Source organism: Myxocyprinus asiaticus, chromosome 23, assembly GCF_019703515.2.
Source record: "Myxocyprinus asiaticus isolate MX2 ecotype Aquarium Trade chromosome 23, UBuf_Myxa_2, whole genome shotgun sequence".
Lineage (NCBI taxonomy): Eukaryota > Metazoa > Chordata > Actinopteri > Cypriniformes > Catostomidae > Myxocyprinus > Myxocyprinus asiaticus.
The window spans coordinates 37865500-37886425 of NC_059366.1; the positions used below are offsets into that span (position 1 = coordinate 37865500).

At 42.1% G+C, this 20926-nt stretch overlaps 1 protein-coding gene across 1 annotated transcript in view; it reads left to right on the top strand.

Annotated features, from left to right (window-relative positions):
* LOC127413804 (collagen alpha-1(XIX) chain-like) overlaps nucleotides 1-20926 on the top strand; it is a 154188-nt gene that overhangs the window by 57807 nt on the left and 75455 nt on the right. The window contains exon 3 of the mRNA XM_051651218.1: nucleotides 10477-10512. The gene's annotated coding sequence lies outside the window, so the exon portion shown is untranslated. The remainder of the gene's footprint in view (nucleotides 1-10476; nucleotides 10513-20926) is intronic.

Below are 20926 nucleotides of genomic sequence, written 5' to 3' on the forward strand. Positions count from 1 at the left end.
GTGGGCATTCGCATTCTCAACTATCTCGATGACTGGCTAATCCTAGCTCACTCACGAGACATGTTGTGCGCACACAGGGACCTGGTGCTCTCACACCTCAGCCGACTAGGGCTTCGGGTCAACTGGGAAAAGAGCAAGCTCCTCCCAGTTCAGAGCATCTCTTTTCTCGGATTGGAGTTGGACTCAGTCTCCTTGATGGCACGCCTTATGAACGAGCGCGCCAGTCGGTGCTGGCCTGTTTGAAGGCGTTCAAACAGGGAACAGCGGTTCCACTGAAACTTTTTCCTGGGGCATATGGCATCCACGGCGGTGGCCACCCCGCTCGGGTTAATGCATATGAGGCAGCTTCAGCACTGGCTCCAGACTCGAGTCCCGAGATGGGCATGGTGCCACGGAACACATCGCGTGGCCATCATGTCGGTCTGTCTTTTCAGCCCTTGGACCAACCTCTCGTTTCTACAAGCAGGTGTTCCTCTAGAACTGGTCTCCAGGCACGTCATGGTCATGACAGATGCCTCCAAAACGGGCTGGGGCACTGTTTGCGACGGGCACACAGCCGCCGGCCTCTGGACGGGCCCACGACTGCACTGGCACATCAACTGCCTTGAGTTGTTGGCAATTCTGCTCACCCTGCGGAGGTTCCGGCCGTTGATCCAGGGCAAGCACGTGTTAGTTCGGACAGACAGCACAGCAATGGTAGCATATGTCAATCACCAAGGTAGTCTGCGCTCTTGTTGTATGTCACAACTCGCCCGCCGTCTCCTCCTCTGGAGTCAACAGCACTTCAAGTCGCTGCGAGCCACTCACATTCTGGGCAACCTCAACACTACAGCAGATGCGCTGTCAAGGCAGTTTACCCTCAGGGGAGAGTGGAGACTCCACCCTCAGGTGGTCCAGCTGATTTGGAGTCGATTCGGATGGGCACAGGTGGACCTGTTCGCCTCCTAAGAATCCTCCCACTGCCCGCTCTGGTATGCCCTCACCGAGGCTCCCCTCGGCATAGACGCGCTGGCACACAGCTGGCCCCCTGGCCTACGCAAGTATACGTTACCCCCAGTGAGCCTGCTTGCACAGACCCTGTGCAAGGTCAGGGAGGACGAGGAGCAGGTCATCCTGGTAGCATGCTACTGGCCCACCCAGATGTAGTTCTCATACCTCATGCTCCTCGCGACAGCTCCCCCCTGGCGAATTCCCCTGAGGAAGGACCTTCTTTCTCAGGAATGGGGCACCCTCTGGCACCCGCGCACAGACCTCTGGAATCTCCATGTCTGGCCCCTGAACAGGACACGGAAGACCTAAGTGGTCTACCACTCGCGGTGGTATATACGATCACTATATATGCCTTTAAGTGGCCTCTGTTCGCTAAGTGGTGTTCTTCCCGACGCGAAGACCCCCAGAGATGCGCAGTCAGATCAGTGCTTTCCTTCCTGCAGGAGAGGCTGGAAGGGAGGCTGTTCCCTTCCACCTTGAAGGTGTACGTTGCCGCCATAGCAGCACATCATGACACAGTTGACGGTAAGTCCTTAGGGAAGCACGACCTGATCATCAGGTTCCTAAGAGGCACCAGGAGGCTGATTCCCTCCAGACCGTGCCTCGTTCCCTCATGGGATCTCTCCGTAGTTCTTCAGGGTCTACAGAGAGCCCCCTTTGAGCCTTTGCAGTCAGCCGAGCTTAAGGCACTCTCCTTGAAGACTGCTTTCCTTACTGCACTCACTTCCATCAAGAGGGTAGGTGACCTGCAAGCGTTCTCTGTCAGCGAAACGTGCCTGGAGTTCGGTCTGGGTTACTCTTACGTGATCCTGAGACCCCGACCGGGCTATGTGCCCAAGGTTCCCACCACCCCTTTTAGGGACCAGATGGTGAACCTGCAAGTGCTGCCCCAGGAGGAGGCAGACCCAGCCCTGTCATTGCTGTGTTCGGTGCACACTTAATGCATCTATTTGGATCGCACGCAGAGCTTTAGAATCTCAGAGCAGCTCTTTGTCTGCTTTGGGGCACAGTGGAAAGGAAGCACTGTCTCCAAGCAGAGGATCACCCACTGGCTCATTGATGCCATAACTATGGCATATCTTGCCCAGAACATGCCACCCCCGGTAGGGCTACGAGCCCATTCTACCAGAGGTGTAGCGGCTTCCTGGGCCCTGGCCAGAGATGCCTCTCTAACAGACATTTTCAGAGCAGCGGGCTGGGCAACACCCAACACCTTTGCAAGGTTCTACAACCTCCGGGTGGAACCGGTTTCGTCCCAGGTAGTGGCACGCAACACAAGCGGATAAGCCCTGGATAGCTGGCCAGGTGTATCACTTGCACATAGCGCCTTCCACCTCCTTTGGAGCTGAATATGTGCGCCATTAATTCCCAGTAGTGTTCACAAACTTTGTTCCCTGGTTGACTTCCTCCAAGCCCTGTGGCAGTCGAGTTTTCAGAGAGACTCGCTGCCAGCCCAGTACATGTGCTAATTAAGAGTCCTGTTCTGGGGTAGGTGCTCCGCATGTGGTGGTTCCCTGTAAGGCTAACCCCATGCGATATATATCTTCCGCTAGTTCGTTTCCCTGTTGGCAAACTGTGTCTTCCTTGGGCAGGGCCCCTCTGCCCCAGTCTCCATGTTTGTAGTAACTCCTCCCCCATTGGGCAGGATCTACCTTGAAGACTCTCCACATTGTTGGAATGACCATGTGATGTATTCTTCCACTTAAATATCCCCCCCTCTCTTTGGGCGAGGTATGGTCTCCGCTGTGTCTTCCCCTTGGGAGGGACACCCCCCAACTAGACCTGGCGGCCCAGTCGGATAATCCCCCTTCTTTTTTAGGGAGTGGAAAAAAGAAGGGGAAAAGAGGCCACGACTAGGTTAAGCCTGTCTCTATCTTTTGGGTAGTCGACTTGTCCCCAAAAAGGGCCGTTCGATACTCATAACTATGTTGGGGGAGGTTACGTGTCGACCTGGTGTGCTGGCTATGAGGCACACAGTAGTCTGCCCACCACACACCGCCAGTTCACGTGACACCGTTCAGCCAGTTGTGGCATTTCGTATAGGGACCCCTAGTGTCACTACATCGACACAACGTCGAGTGAGTGACAGATAGGGAACGTCATGGTTACTTGTGTAACCTCTGTTCCCTGATGGAGGGAATGAGACTTTGTGTCCCTCCTGCCACAATGCTGAACTACCCGCTGAAATGGCCGGACCTTATATCGGCTCCTCAGCATAAAACCTGAATGAGTGGTTGCATACCAGCTCCTTTTATACCTGCATGTCCGGGGGAGTGGCATGCAAATACCACTCGCCAATTTTCATTGGCCTTTTATCAAAGACCAGAGGTGTCTTGGGCTCCCAAGAGTGACCCCTAGTGTCACTACATTGACACAACGTCTTGTTCCCTCCATCAGGGAGCGGAGGTTACACAAGTAACCATGACGTTTTGTGTACACTTGTGCTTGTTGATCATCAAATTCTGTTACACATGCCTCGAGATCCTTGGTCATGGAGACAGAGGCTGAATTCAGGATGCAACCTCACAATGTTCGCTCCCTAGGGCAAGCTGCAGGGGGAAACTGAACTATATTCTGGATGTCGGGATTTCGAGGCATGTACATTTGCAAACTCTTCTCGATACTGAACGAAATGCAAAAAGGGGGAAAACGGATATGTTTATACAGTACAATTTCATTCACTGAATCAGGGCTCACCCTTCGTTACACAGCAAGCCCATCAGGCTCATGTGTAGACCTATTTTTATTGTACATTGAGTTATATTACATGTGCCCTGAGGCAAAACTCAAGCTGAAAATATTCAACAATCGTTCGGCAGCACAACTTACAGGGGAAACTGAGCTAAATTGGTGTGCTGAAACCCAAGTGCTCATTTCTGTACGTGATACAGGTTGGGGGAGTGTTTGCGAACCTCGATTCGTAGAAGGAGGCACAAAGTTTGTTGTCTATTGTAACGTCTGTGTAAGATCAGTGATGGCTAATTACACTTTGTTTGAAAAAAACTTTGTTTGAAAAAAAAACCTTTTAGCCTTTTGACATTTGCATATAAATTACTGACCTGGTCTCCACGTTTACATTTATATGGGTGCTAAATTGCAGATGGTCTTTATCACTATCAAAAGGATGCTAAAACAGGCCTCCTCTGAAGTGTCTCCATCAAGCTTCAAACACATTCCACAGAGAGGAGGGTGACTCCCCCCCCGTGCCAGGCACCAGAGCAGTTGTCTGTCTCCAGTAATTCCAATACACGTCACACACACACCTAAAGACATTTTCTCTATTTTAGGCCATAGTAAGCAGTTATAAATGTATCTGCTATATGCATGTGTTATATGTATATTCCCCTATCATATTAACTTAGTTAAAACCCTTTACTTGTATTAGTTAGACGTTAAATGCCTATATTCAAGTGTATGAGTGTTTCTCTGCTTTAATATCGTCTGGAGGTTACCTTCTTGGTATCAAAATGATCTTCCCTTTATTTCTCACACAATAATGTACACCATGTGATCGTGAAATGCATCGAACAATTCTTACTATGTTTTGAATTAAAAGCTGCACTAGCGGTCCAGATCAGCAATAAAATGCGAATGGGCCATAAACGGAGACAAAGGATGTTTCTCCCGCTCAAAATGCATGCCTCTGATTGGCCACTCCACCCACAAAATGGGTGCGGCAATGAACTATCAAAACTCCAGAGCACAAAGAAATTATCGCTCAAAACTCTTCTTCTTGAGACCAACCCACTCCAAAACTCTCTCTTGAGTTTAACCTTCTGGCAGTGTTTACCTTCAAGTAACTTTGTGGATTTCCTGTGGACTTCTTCAACTCACTCCTAAAGAAATCATCGAGAACCTCGTCTACCGCATCAAGACTCTTATTCAGCAACAAACCAATGCAAGTAACCATTTACAACTGATTAGATGCGCGTTTAAGTTTGAACCCCTTTTAAGGTGTATTGTGCCTCTGATGATTCTCATTTAGGTTGTGGTTAACTGAGAGTTTTAAAACCCTTGAAATACTGCCATTCTTTCTCTCTCTCTCTCTTTTCCTTACTTTCCTTCATTCTATATATGTATGTTTTGCTTAATTTGTTTGTATGTTAGTTATAGTTTCATTTATTAAATCCTTTATATTCACAATTGATTGTCTCTGTGTTCCGCTCACAATTCAAAGTCACTGAATGTTGCTCCTTGCTACATGCTAAACTACTGCTAGCACTGTATAAGTAGGAAGGCTATTGTTCCTTGGCCAGGAAAGTAATTTTCCTAGAATTGATAAATAATTATATTGTCTGCTCGCTGGACGGACAGATCAAGTAATTGTAATATCGATTCTGCTACAGTTAATTCTAAGATCTAATCTAAATATTTATTATTAACTATAACCAGTTATAATTAATTATAAATAATTCCCTTTTAAGCTAATTTGCTACACTATCACCCTTGCAAACAATAGCATCACCAACTCGTCCCCCAGTGCGAGCCAAGGGGGGAAATAAAGGGAAGTCCAAATGGAGCCAGTGAACTCAAAAAAGGCACTCCTTTATGATGCACTTAGTTAGGCTGCAAAACCATTGTGTGTAGATCCAACGGCTGTCTGAAAAGAGCGACATCCATGCCAGCATCGAAAAATCGAGCAGAGAAAGCAGTGCGCGTCTCTTCTCTCGCCAGAATGCCTGCGTGATCCACAAAATGGGTGAAAGAAAAAACGAAATAAAGTACCTTGCATTACCTGATAAAATCGTTCTGCGGCTGGGCTCACCAGTCCATGCCGTGAGCAGCTCTTCATATAGGGAGGGGAGAAAGAGAGAGAGGCTGAGACCGCTCCTCCATTGTCTTATGCATGTACATTCTCCCAGAACATCAAAAAAAGACAATAGGGACAAAGGGGCCCATTTTGTTTCCTTACAGACAAATTCTCACATACAGCATTTTTTAACGGCGACGCCATTCACAACGCCTTTCATGAGGCACGTGGCTCTCGCACACTTTGTTCGTCAAAAATGGCCACCGAGCTAGGCCTAAGAGCATGTCCAACGGGAGTTTTGCAAACATGAGGAGGATTCCGGTGTCCGTTCGCACTCCTACCTTCTCAGACACAAGGCCGAAATCCCAAATGGCTCCAGCACACAGAGCTCCAAATCTGAAGGCCTTAGAACTGAAACAAGTGGGGATAATGCCTCGTGGTGAAAAATTGCGAGCCTCAACGAAGCACCATTGTCCTCATTGGTCCCTTTTAATGTTTGGAAAACCACATTGAAATTGCTCTGAAATTTATGCTGTGTCAATGACGTCCTTATGTGTTTGCCACTCAGAAGGGAGTAAATAATCCTCGCTTCGACGTGAGTCACTAGAAACAAACATGGGCTTGGACAGTTGTTTTCTGAAGAACAGAAAATCTGACTCAATGGCGCATGACGTAGCTCCATAGGGGACGTGCCTTAAGCGCCATCAGCCAATAAATTGGCGTTATTGTATAAGGGCTTCAGACCATGTGATACTCAGACAGTGTCCCATAGCGTTCATACGCAACTCAAGTTCCACAAAATGGAACTCTTTTGCTCTGTTCCAAAAACATACTGTCTACATAAGCCGCTACTTTCTTAAAGGGAGAGGTCATCCAAAAAGAAAGTGCTGTTATGTACTCCTCTTTATGTTATTCCAAACCTGAATTAATTTTTAGTTCCAGGGAACACAAAGAGAGACATAAGGCAAAATGTGACTGACAACCTCAGGCACCATTCACTTTTTTTTTTTCATTCATTGAAAGTTGGTGATCAATTTTGGGTAAGTTAGTCTATTACAGATTACTAATTACTAGGTCTATTTAATTCGTTAATTTAATGAAATTAATTATATAAAAAAATAACGCGTTAATGCAATTGATCATGTCCCCTGAAGCATACGTAAATTTAAGCAATTCAAGCTTGAAGTTCATCTGTTTTTACGAGCTAGGTCAATAGGTGGCGGCGTGCCTCAACAAACCTCACAAGCAACGCAGCAACAGAATAAGAACCGCTCACTTAGGAGGAAGCACAACAGGTGGGCGAAACACAACAGAATACTTAAAGCTTGAGATGCGATTTTTAAATTTCTACAATAATTTACTTGACACAACAACCTAAAAATGCAGCGTTTATGATGCTGAATACCAACGAGATGCTCCAAACATGTCCATCTGAGGCACGCACATGTACATAGAGCAACAATTAAAAATAGTGCAGACGTTCCTAGGACATTTTTAGGATGATTTGTCAAGTTAAATATAGTGGAAACTTTGAAAATCACGTCTCAGGATTCTGTTTGTATGCAGTATCCAAGAACACATACTGTGAGAACTGGACACATTGACAAACTCAATGTAAAACAGATTGCTGTAAACTGTTGGCTTGTTAAATGATATGAGAGTAAAACAAATTATATTGAGTTATATTGAGCCACTTCTTGTATTGTCTAGTCAATGCTTATTCATCTGCCTCAGTAATGCAACTTATTTCAAACTGAATTTAAATATGTACTATATTTTATTATAGGCCCACGTATTATATTTATAAATATTTAAATTATTAATCATAATTTATATGAATTATCTTTATATGGGGACCTATCTCAGCAAATAATGATGTATGCTAATTAATCAGCATGTCATTTAATTAATTCGATTACAAATTGTAATTGATTGACAGCCCTACTAATTACCTCTCCAAAATTGTAACGAGATTACTTTACTGAATACTTCGAAAAAGTAATAACGTTACTAGGTACTTTACTTTTAACATTTTTACTTATATTTTTACAGTTTCAAAAATATTAAAATTCAAAATAATGTCTATATTATAATGTCTACACATGCCTTTTAGCTGTCACAGAAACGCAAAAAGACGTGCGTATAAACATAATTCATGTTTTAAATGTATTCTAAACTAACAATATTATTGAAAAATATGTGGAACCCAAGTAATGTACTTAAAATTAATCTAACTGAAAGTCATTCATTTGTAATTTGATTGGAATTTAAAATGCAATACACTATACTTTTTGACTAAAAAGTATTTCGATTATAGTAACTAATTACTTTGTAATCAGATTTCACCCAACACTATTGGTGACTGAGACTGAACATTTTGCCTAATATTTAATTTGACTATTTTAGTTAAGACTTTTCTATATTGAATGAAAAAATACACAGTATGTAGTCAAACATTCTCTGTTGGATGGATTTTTTTTTTTTTTTTTCACTGAGCTTGTTGCAATTCTATTTGGGAGTGCCTTCTCCACAAAGCACACATGCAATAATGCCTTACAATTTGGACAAACCGAGGTATCTTACCTTTTGCTTTTTGCTTTTGCGTTCCAGTGTTCATATGGTGCTTTAAAATGCTTTCTAGGTAGCTCACTGGGTTTTGGAACAGAGTTTAACTGTCCTTATAATTGTTGTTTTGATCATAAAAAAACAAGCATACCAATCCCCCTGCAGATGAGTTTTGGAGGTTTTTGTATTGATTTGAGTGAAATCCATCAACCACGCTCTGACTCAACATTTCAAATTACAATGTCAAGCAGCCTAGAGGGGCATATTAAGAGCAGTCCCATGCATAAACATTATTGAAGAGGCTCTTAAAGAGGCCCTAGTTTACTACATGATAAATAGTCAACTCATGAAAGCCGTGGAATCAATATGAATGTCGCTCAGAGATTTCAAGCATATTTACGTTGAAACTTTTTTGAACTTCTCTTAAGGGGAAAATGAAATCCCATACTTCCATTTGTGTAATTTCATAGTTTTGACCTCTTTGTGGAAAATAGTAATAATAAAGAATGAGCAGGTGTGTCCAAACTTTACACACACTGTAAATCTCCGTCCTTCACCACAGGTAGGTTATAAAGTAGTGGACACAAAATCCTAAAAGTTGGGAGTGAAGCGGTTGTGAAGGGTCACATTTATAAATGGCAGTGTCCTGATAATTTCTATGGCATGTGCCAACCTTGCTTCTGTCCCCGGGACCTGGCATTTATGAGTCACCTGTTGTCTGTAGTTATGAGAAGGCCCCCCAGCAGTACAGACACCATCCCCCAGCCCCTGCCTTGGTTTTACCCCAGGGTGTCGAGGAATGCTATTCACAGTATAGGAGTCCTTATCTGTCTCGATATTTATTTAGCTGATATATCTAGTGACCTTTGTCAAGGACATTTGCAGGCATTGATACTGCAATAGTGGGCATCAGAGTCTAATACGCAGTGAATGCTTGTCTCTTCATTGGTATGTCAAGCTGATAAAACAGAATTTGCCCAAAATGTTGAGTTATGATCATGGATTTAACTTTTTGGCTCACCGGCCACTGTGGCTAATAGTGTTCATGGTCACTAGCCACTCTTCATTTTCACTAGCCAAAATCCCCCACCCCACAAAACGTGATGAAGTTAACTTGAGACTGTAACTGCATGCATTTGTTTAGACATATTTTTGAATGAGAATGATATTAGTTTAGCAGGACATTGGCCTAATGATTTAAGTCACCCTTCACCCACAGCCAGAACAGGTGTAGAACAGGTCAATATTTTGTCCATAATTCATGGAGGTTTTAACCCCTTCATTAAATTTACCATTGATCTATATTGTTTAACAGTGGCATTTGTAATGACAAGGTCATTACCACAGGTCAGACCATGGATGGCTCCACATTACTGTGATTAGGTTAATGTAGATAGTGTTTTTCAAAAATTTAACTATAGTATTTGTTATTTAAAAAAAAACACATTTATAAACCTTTAACTACAACTTTCATAGTTGTAATAAAAATTAAGTCTGATAATTTCGCTCTAATAGATTTAATATAAATCTGTACAAGTTACCAGTTAATGTTACTGCAGTAAAAAAATAAATAAAAACCTTTTAGTAAGAATGATGATGTGTATTTTAAAAACTGATGATGTGTATTTGTCTCCTCTTTACCTCATCAGTGCTGTTGATAATGTAGGGGCTGCCTATCAGTTTGAGAGGTTTGACATTCTTCATATAGAGATTTACAGTATACTAGAATGTTCTAGAATTCAAATGGGTCACATAAGTTTTGTGGTCTCCGCTGGCCGCCGCAATATCAAGTGAAGTCCAAATCAATTACGCAAGTTTCACTCTGCACTGTCCCAGAGCTCTGGCTCTGTCTCCGGAGCATGCTGATGTGCGTTGTGGCAGTCACGCGAAAGCACGCTTCGTTCACCCGCACAGATGCGCGTGTAAATTATGAGAGGCATAAATACCATTAAACTTACTTCGGCAGCACGGCTCCAAGTCACCTGAATTTCATAGAAATTTAATTTCAGGAAAAACCTGCATCACCCACCAAAGTGGCTAGTAAGAATGATGGAGTTACCCGCAAATTGTCCTAGATATTCATTAGTGAATGAAAGTGTCAGTTACTAGATTTGCTATTATTTATATAATACTAATATTGATTAAAAACACTTTTATTTTCTTGATTACAGGGTCCACCTGGATCATGTGATGCTGGGGCTATTAAGGTAAGATTTAGCTCTTTTTTCTAGGTTTTAACAGGGATCCCACAAAAAAACCTGGAAATGTTTAGAAAATCATGGCAATGCCTTGGAAATTTCTATAGTATATATATATATATATATATATTTGTTCTAGTCATGCTCTACTCTAAAATATTTCTTTATGAGTGCAATATCTATAACATTTTTATTGATTTTATTTTTATTTATTTATTACTTGTCCAGTAATCAGAAAAGAAAAGTCATGGAAATGTCATGGAAATTAATTAGTCAAAAATGTGGGAACTATCTTTTAAACACACAGCTAGACATTAAAAATCTTACTCTTATCATTAGTTAAAAATGACATATTCGTATATCTATCCTACTTCCTCCTTATAGCTTCACTATGTCATTGTGGCCAAGTTGCTGCAAATTATTAGGCATATTTGGCCCTGTCCCAAATTGCACACTTTAAGTAGTCTTCACCTGAATGTGGTTCTGTGAAATTTCCAAAATGACCATGTCCAAAGCAAATTATATGACAATTAAGGTATCCATTTTATCAGTAATTGTATTCTGTGTGAATCAACTGCAACACATTGGCTTTGAAGAAGCCTTTATTTTGGTCACACATTATACATACATTTTTTGCATATATACAGTGAAATGTATTTGTTTTCACATATCCCAGCTAAGCTGGGGTCAGAGTGCAGGGTCAGCCATGATGCAGCACCCCTGGAGCAGATAGGGTAAAGGGCCTTGCTCAAGGGCCCAACAGTGGCATCTTGGCAGTGCTGGGGCTTGAACCCCCAACCTTCTGGTCAGTAACCCAGAGCCTTAACTGCTGAGCCACCACTGGCTTTGTTAGCACCATGCTCTACCAATTGAGCTATAGGGACAATAGATTCTCAGTGGACTCCTACCCATCATCTGAATGAAACTCCTATATGTTTACATGGTACACTATTCTATTTTAAGAGATTGAAAAAAATTACATTTTCATATTATGACTCTCTATAAAGAACTGACCATGCGATTTGTTTGTTTGTTGGTTTAAACTTTATTATGAATTCAATTTGTCATACAACAGAAATTTGCCTTTGATGCTAGCATAAAAAGATGACAAGCATCATACATACACACACACACAATACCCACATGGTAATAGCTCTGTAAGGTGGGGTGCCAAGGTATTTGCATTTAAAGGACAGAAGTCACAGGGGAGGCAAAGAGCCTCCACAAGAGCAGGCACACTGATCCTGTCTCACAATTAAGATCTACATCTGAAACAACACTCCCAACAGTGCAAGGATCGTAAAACTCCTTCACAGCACATCTGCCCCTCCTCTGTCTTCCAGCTCAAGATCACTTAAAACTCATCTAAATTCTATATCTAAATACATCCTATGTATACAAAGAATATAACTACATGTTTAATATCATTTAAAAGGTCTCAGTGCAACTGGTACTATAGTCTCAATCCCACAGCAGTAGACTTGGTCATAACAAAGATTTGGTATTTAGAGAAATTATGTCTCTGCTGTGGAGGTTTGTCTGCCTCATTGTAAATTACCACCTCCTGAGTCACTGAATCCATTCATCCCTAAATCCTCATTGTTTACCCTTTTGTAGTGTTGGGTTCGAGTCCACCTTACTCGAGTCCGAGTCAAGTCTGAGTCTTTAAACAATTGAGTCCGAGTCCGAATGAATCTGTTTATGAATCTTAATTAAAATTGTAACCATAAACACAACATCAATATTTTAAGCTTATTTTAAACTTCACGACTAAGAAAAACAGTTTGGCAATATAAATGTAACAAAAACACCTCTGTTGCCTTCCAAATATATATTTTATGATTAGTATCCTTCTGAACAAACTTAAAAGTGGTTTCAAAATAAAAGCATATGCTTTAGGTGTATGAAGACAAAACTCTCCTTCAACTCAATTCTTATTGCGTTCTGTTGACATTTCAGTTATTTGTTGCTTTTTCATCTCCACTCAAACATAGACTAAAGAATGTGAAATCTGCATTAGTCATTACAACCAAGGTTATTATGTTTCAAATTTTAATGTAGTTTTTATTTCTACTTAATTTTCAATTTGTCAATTAAATTTTATTTAGTTTTATTTAAAATGACCCTATTCTATAGAAATAATAGTCTATACTGAGATTTCTTTCTGAATCTTTTTCTCTATCTGACTGGGAAAATACAGCACATACAAATGAGTCAACACAGTGGTAATTAGCACTCGCTGAGAAGTTACGTCTCACGATTTGACTGCAAATGCTACATCAAAAACACTGGAAAAGCCCACTGATAATATTAAGGCCATGTCGTCTCGTCACGGATATGATTTTCTAGTTAATTTGCAGGAACCCGCACAATGCAGGGCAGTTCTGCATGCTGCTCGTGTACCTAAATCCCATGTGCATCTCGCAGCAGCTGCTGCTGAAGATAAAAAAAATAATAATAACTGAAATTTGCTTGAGTGGCTGCAGCACTGGTCTGCAATCAGTCTGAAATCTTTAAATACCAACCAAAGAAAATTTAATTGAGCTTATGGAAAATAATAATTTTGAGTCATAAATTTAACAGAATTGTCCTTCAGAAGTGTCAGAGATGAAGGCTAAAAAGTTACCTGATGGTTTACAATAAAAATAAAATAAAATAAAATAAACATTTAAAATAAAAACGTCATAACCAACTAAATTCATCTCGTAACATGGAGTTTAGCTTCATACACAAACTCTGAGTCAAAAATTGAGTAATACATTTATATTATAGTCTATAATTAAATTATAAACAAACATTTCACTGCCCAAAATATCCTAATATTTTATTGTGCATGGTTGAATGTTGTGAATGGGGGACAAATGATGTACAGTATTTTAAGCAGCTCGTCAATGCTTGAAAATAGTCAATCATTAATGCTGTTAATGCTTTTTATCTGTTTAGAATTGCTGACTATTTAAAAAGTTACACAGTTCATTCATCAAGCTATTATGTACCAGTTCAAGCTGACAATGCTGCGTGGACCACAAGAGACTACAGAAGCCTACATGTGTCGATACATTACACCTAAAAATACTTAATATCCAATATGAATAAAATTTGTATGTATTTTTATTTTGATATTCTGTTTTTAGTAAACTGTGAGAGACATGATGTAGGTGACTTGACTCAATGAAGTTTTTAACCACGATGAAACCGCAATGCGAGCACCGTCTTGGCTGCACAAACGCCACACGCAATTTTACTAGTTGTCAGATCCCTTGTCATGTGAAACTGCCTTGTTTAGTTTCTATTACATTGGATACATACCCGACTTTGTTTTCATCATGCCAGCCACCTCGGTAGTCGATGTTATACAGTAGTCTCTGTAGTAACATTCAAGCGTATTGGTTGACTGATGAGTGTGCCTGTGCGTGTGTTTGCTTAAACACAGTGAAACAACTCTGGCTACGTCTACGACATCAGGGCCTTATACAGCTGCATGCAGACAGAGATGTGCTCATTAATTTATATTTTTTATTTATTATTTTATTATTTTTTCATTGCATCACAAATGTCATGGACTCGGACTCGAGTCCCAAAGGCTCGAATCCGAGTCAAGTCAGAGTCTTTAAACAATCGAGTCTGAGTTGAGTCCAGCGTGCCTTCTGCCCCGTCTGCCGGCAGGTCATCACCGTCTACCTGGATCAGGGAGGGGACAAGGGAAGGGAAACAATAATAACAAAAAATGCGGTACCTACACCCTGTAACAGGGATCGTACCAAAAAAAAAAAAAACAATAATAATATTTAAAAGAGAGGGAAAGGCCAAGGCAGAGCGGCAGCGGGAGAGAGAGAAAAAAAACAATTTACTCGCTGGTTCTCCGATATGCTGTAGCCTGGTCCTTGGCCTCTCCTCCACCCTCTAGTGGACGTCAGCCGCACCTTCCCGGGCGGATCAGAGGCAGTCCTCCGGCCCCTGGCGGACAGAACGCCCCGCCGCATTTTCAGTGGATGGAAGGGGTCTCCCCGCCCCTGGCAGCGGTCCTCCCGCTCCAGGCGGTCGGCCAGGAGCCCCTCTCCGCTCGCGGTCGGTGGTCTCAGACCCCGCCGCGTTGCAGCAGCTTGTAGGGGTCTCCTCCACCCCTGGCAGCGGCCCTGACTGCTCCAGGCGGTGGGTTAGGAGCCCCTCCTCCCCACGCGGTTGGCGGCCGTTCCTCCGTTCTCAGGCTGCTGGGCTCCTCCGTCCCGCAGCGGATGGCCGTGGCTGCTCCATTGGGGTGGATGGTAGTGGCGAGGACCATACTACGGCACATCCCTCCTCCTTCCCGGATTTTGGCACCAGTGTAACACAGTTCAATGGAAAGGAGGAGGCGAGAACCGGCTTGACAATATAAATAAAGGTTTAATGATAAACTTAACCAAAAGGACATAAAACACACACAGGTGTCGGACAGCTGTCTGTAACTCTCTCTCTGTCGCACTGCTGTCTCCAATCGGCCTTATCCATCTCTGGCTTAATCAGCCTTATTAGGGGATGGGTGTGCAGAATCACGACCCGGCCCCGTCCTCCGCCCTGCCACACAAATAAATTGTTAAAACTTTTATTTTTATTCAGGATTTCTTTTTAACTCATTATTAGAATAGTTGAGCAACACATGATGTCACACGAGTGTATGACTAGGATAGATTATTACTACGGGCAATGAATGAGAACAAATCCTCTGGCACCGTCAAGTCACTGACTATCTCACTCCTGAGCAAGTTGTATAGATGTGACTAAAACAAACTATCATTTGATTGTGAGCAAGCCTGATTAAATTATTATTAAATAAGGTATTAGTAGAACTGTGCAACTACTGACTTAGAGAGAACTGGCAACCTTGTTCATGAGATGTATGTTACTGGTCAGACTAGACTCGGAACATTGACACCTAACGAACAAACAATGAGAACCGAATAATCAAAAACTAATTTATAATGATGATCAGAATTTGGTTGGAATCTTCATCTAAATTAGAGGTCTATTAAACTGGAGTCAGATCAAATTAATAACTGGATTCAGATCAAGTCTAAACTAAACCAAAGTTTAAGACGTGCCAAATGCGTTCCCGAAAAGATGAACATGCGTGTACCTTCATCATCCAGCTGGAAAATGCCATCGGACCAGCGGATTTGCCTCTTACAGCTCTACTTAAAAAATATTTTTATTTAAAATAATCACTGCTGTTGGATTGAAGGATTTTTTATATAAATTTTTCTGGCCCTGGGAATTTTAAGTCTACTGGCAGATGAGATTTTAGGGTGTTTGCAATGGTATAGTTGATCTGAAATACTTTGAAAGGTTGCTGTCCTGCGGTATGACACCATCTATAACTATTTAATACAGCATTTAACTAATTGTTTTGTAATTATTACGAATGCAGCTTTATGAGCTCATATTAATTTAATTGGCTTTTAACTTACCTTGATACCTTGGTTTGTGTGGTTGTTTTTACTTGTCCATTATTTGTTTGATTTTATTGCCTTGCATATTTGACTGGACAGCACTTTGGTCAACTTCGGTTATTTTTTAATGTGCTTAACAAATAAACTTTGACTTGACAACTTGAATTTAGAGTCTATACAGTATTTGTCCTTTTAGAAGTCTATTTGTCACACTGCAGTACTGTTAAATGAATGTGATTAAAAATGGTTAAATAGTTAAATGGTGACTAGTTACAGCACCAAAACATACACTTACCCTCACACATTTATATACATTTTAACCTTAAATCTTGATGTTTATTAAAAAAAAATCTCAAAGACATGTTATATTGTAGTTCAATAAGAATATGAACTGTTGTGAGGGCATCACAACACATGCACCGCTGTCAGTGACCTAGAACATTGTTTAGACATGCACTGTTTGTTTGTCTGTCTTGTCTGTTTGTCTGTATGTCTGCGGGTAAGGTTAGATGAAGCAGTTATTCAGCGCTGTCCTCCTGAGAACACAGCGGGAAGGACACACTCTCATCCGACCGATTGGCTTCCCTCAGTCAAACGCTGCCTGTCTGCACAGCATGTTAAACAGCCACACACACACACACACACACACACACACACACACACACACACAAACATACATACCCTGAGTTACTCCTTAGACTTGAGCTTGACAGATGGTAATTATGAACAGTGCATTTGCAAAAGGTCTGCAATAATTTTCATGAAGCCCAGGGGTGCCATATCTCACCGGAGGCAACAGTAGTGATGATTATATATATACAGCATATAAATACTCTATATATATTTTATAAGAGCAAGAGTGATTTTTTACATGCAGCTCCTTAACATGTCAGCACACACCCACCGCTGACAAATACAGACAGGTCTCCGAGTGGACCGTGTGCCTGCCCAGCCCTTAACCTTCCTCCAATGTACCCTGACTGCTCATAGAGAAGGGCTTCTGGTTGCCTGTTTTGTAAAGTGAAAAACAGTAAATATGGTGTTGTTTTCAGTTTATACTACAGCAGGGATAGTTCCATACTCATTGTCACAGATTTGTTTTCTTCACTACAAAATTATATTTTCTTTATCAGTATTTTTGTCTTGTTTTACAATAAAAATATTTATACATCCTTAAAACCACATATATTTACTTGAGAAGCAAAATAGTGTAAGATAACAAGACTTTTTTTTTTTTTTAAGGAAATATGTTATGGTAAATTTTTCATACCCAGTAGGCAATTTATATTTTTATTTTTATTTATTTTTATTATTTTTTTATTGTTGTTTTAACATCTAATATAAACCTCACTATTTTTTTTATTTACGCTTAAAACAAGAATAAAAGATATAGCTATAGGCCTATACTTACTATTAATATCTTGTTTTAATATCTTATCTTTGCTTCGCAAATATTTTCTTGATTTAAATATGTTTTGATATTTTTACTGGAAAACAAGACAATGTTTTGGACCAACTTTATATTAGGTGTCTTTAACTATTATGTACAATATACAATGTACATGTGTCATTTTGCATTGTACTTACGTTTAAAGTACCTGCATATACAGTAGTTACATCTGTAGTTACACTGTTAACCTCACCTCTAACTCCAAGCCCTAACACTAACCCTACTCCTACTCCTTATCCTACATTTACCTCAACCTCCGTAGCAGCAAATGTGAATCTTATGAGAATTTTGCAGAACAACATGTAGTTGCAGGTATACAACATGTAGTTACACAATAAGTACTTTTAATATATGTGTTTTAATGTTAGAACATAGTAGTTAAAAACATGTTATATAAAGTGGGATCAATATATGATAACGAGTTAATCAAACAATGAACCAATGAAAACAAGACACATGAACAGGGGAAACACATGACAGGATCACATGAGGGAACAGGAAATCGCATGACATGAACCAGGGACTAACTTCTAAAATAAAAGACATGAACACAGAACATGAACAAAAATACATTTAAATATGACATATCCCCCCCACTAGGGGTGGCTCCTGACGCCCAAACAGCTGGGGGGGGGCATGGGGTGGTCCTTGTGGCATGGCATGGGATGGCCTGGCCTGGCGAGACAGGATGTGGAGCATGGCCTGGCGAGACAAGGAACCCCGGTGAAGCCGATAGGCTGGAGGACCGCGGTGGAGCTGAGGGAACGTAGAGCCGAGGTGATGTCGGGGGATCGAAGGGCCAACGCGGAGTCCAGGGCTCGGAGGATCTAGGCATTGTCGGAGGGTCGGAAGTTCCCCTTGTCTGAGATGTCACAGGGGGCGATGTTCGAGCCGGTGACTTGGGGGGAACCTGGTTCATCGGCCGTGGCAGGCGAGGGCATTGGCTTGTTGACTGTTGCAGGTGTGGGCATTGGCTCATGGACCAGAGGCAAGCCCATGACATGGCATGGAACAGACTGAAGCTTGGCTGTGACATGGCATGGAGCAGACTCAGGCATGGCTGTGACATGGCATGGAGCAGACTCAGGCATGGCTGTGACATAGCATGGAGTAGACTCAGGATCCGGGGCAGAAGGTGGTGCAAGCTCGGTGACCATGACGTGGGACCCTGGCTCGGCAACCATGATGTGGGACCCTGGCTCAGTGACCATGATGTGGGACCCTGGCTCAGCGACCATGACGTGGGACCCTGGCTCGGCGGCCATGACGGAGAACTCTGGCTTGGCGGCCATGATGGTGGACGGCTCTGACATGGCAGTCACTGTAGGAGTGCATAGTTACTCATCAGCCACTCCTACAGTGAAAGATGAACCACTCAGTTGCAGGGCTAAATCCATGTTTTGAGCCAGACTGAGGGTAATCTGACCACCTGGCATCATGGAGGAGACCGGCTCATTTAGCCCAAAACGGAAACAGTCTTTGAGGGCAATATCATTATAGTCCACCATGTGACACAATCCACAAAAGTCCACAACATAATCCTTGAGGGGACGATTCCCTTGGTGGAGATGCAGGAGTGCAACTGCTGGGTTCATGTTGTTCGGTCGAGTATTCTGTAACGTACTGGACATGGAGTAACAGGCAGTAGTGACACAGGAACAGACAAAGACGATGATGAATTGAGAACCCAAGTGCAGTTTATTTACAAAGTGCAGTTTATCCAAACATGAGTACAATACAAAACAAACATAAATGACTTGACTTGACTTGACTTGACTTGACTTGACTACGTTGCACAAAACAATACTTGACAAAGGACAATGGCAAACATGAGGGCTTAAATACATGGACATGGGCAAACACATGACAATGACAACCAAATAAAAGACTAAACTAATAACAAGATAACTAGATACTAAAACATGAACCAATGACACGACAAGACTGATAACGAGTTAATCAAACAATGAACCAATGAAAACAAGACACATGAACAGGGGAAACACATGACAGGATCACATGAGGGAACAGGAAATCACATGACATGTGATGGAACTAACTTCCACAATAAAAGACAGGAACACAAAACATGAACAAAAACACATTTAAACGTGACATTTACTTCCCAGACAAACCCACCCTAACATCTCAATGTTCATTGCCACGGAGGGAAAATAATTCAGATTGGGGTATAATAATAAAAAATAAAAAAAGTTCTGAATTCAAGTACAAGGTAGGCTAGCATGCCACAGATGGTGTCAAATTATAGTTGCCACCTTAAAAGTTAAAAAAATACCAGACACCCCCTCCTGTGATGCCTCCTTGGGGTGGTACTGTAAATGCAATTTTAAATTATGTCACAGACTCTGTTTATAGAACTTCATTTGATTTGAACCTGGAATATTCCTTTAATTAAAAATGGAACAACTCCGTATTATTGTTTGAATGAACTGCAGTTGTGTGTGTGTGTGTGTGTGTGTGTGTGTGTTACGAGGAAATTTCTAGTGTCCCCATAATTCAAATCGCTTAAAAAATATACTAATCTATGTTTTTTTGAAAATGTATAAATGCAGAAAGTTTTTTGTCATTATGTCTATGAAGAGTCCTCATAAGTATAGCCGCACCAGTGTGTGTGTGTGTGTGTGTGTGTGTGTGTGTGTGTGTGTGTTCAAGCACCAAGCAGGTCATGATTTAACTGCACTAAGCGTTTTAAAAGCCTGGGTGAAAAAACCCTTAGTTAAGAACAAACTGTATAGGCTGATTTATTGATGATAAATATCTAAAACATGCCTGCAGTTTTATGGTGTAAAATGATTTACTGTAGTAAAAAAGTATTTTCGACCCATTATTTAGAGTTTTACCTTAATGTCTTAGCAACAAATGACAGTCAGCACATGTATACTGTATATATTGTCCGATAAATATCAAGTCCAATATACATTTACAGCTGTTGTAAGTGTTCCCCTTCTGTCACTCACTCGAAGTTGTGTCGATGTAGTGGCACTAGGGGTCGATCTTGAGAGCCCGAGACACCTTCAGATCTTTGAGAACAGGCCAATGAGGATTGGTGAGTAGAATTTGCATGCCACTCTCAAGAGTACGCACCCCCGTCTGTTCACCAAGGGCGTCCCACTGCGGCGACACAAACTCAACCGGCTCCACCCCAGCTCAAGCCCAGCCTTCGGCCCCGGCGTAGAGCCCCCCGCAGGAGAGGGACACCCCCCACTTCTCGGTCGGCCGCGAAGATCCCCAGGAGGGCTCCCAAGCGCCCCTGAGATGGGACACCCGAGGATTGAGACGTCTGTGGGAACTCCAGAGCTGGTAGCCAGACCACTCCATCCCCCGGTGGAGGGCTGGTAGGAAAATCTATTGTTCCCTTTTTCTTTTCTGTTTGCCGCACCCCACGGCTACCGGACACCGAGTGCCTGCAGCCTGGGCCTCACGAACGTGGCCCCCACGCTTCGCGTGCCCCACTGCATCACACAAACCACACCCCCGGCTGGCTGGTGGTGGCGAGTCTCGAGGATGGCCCGAGAGGCCCTCCTCC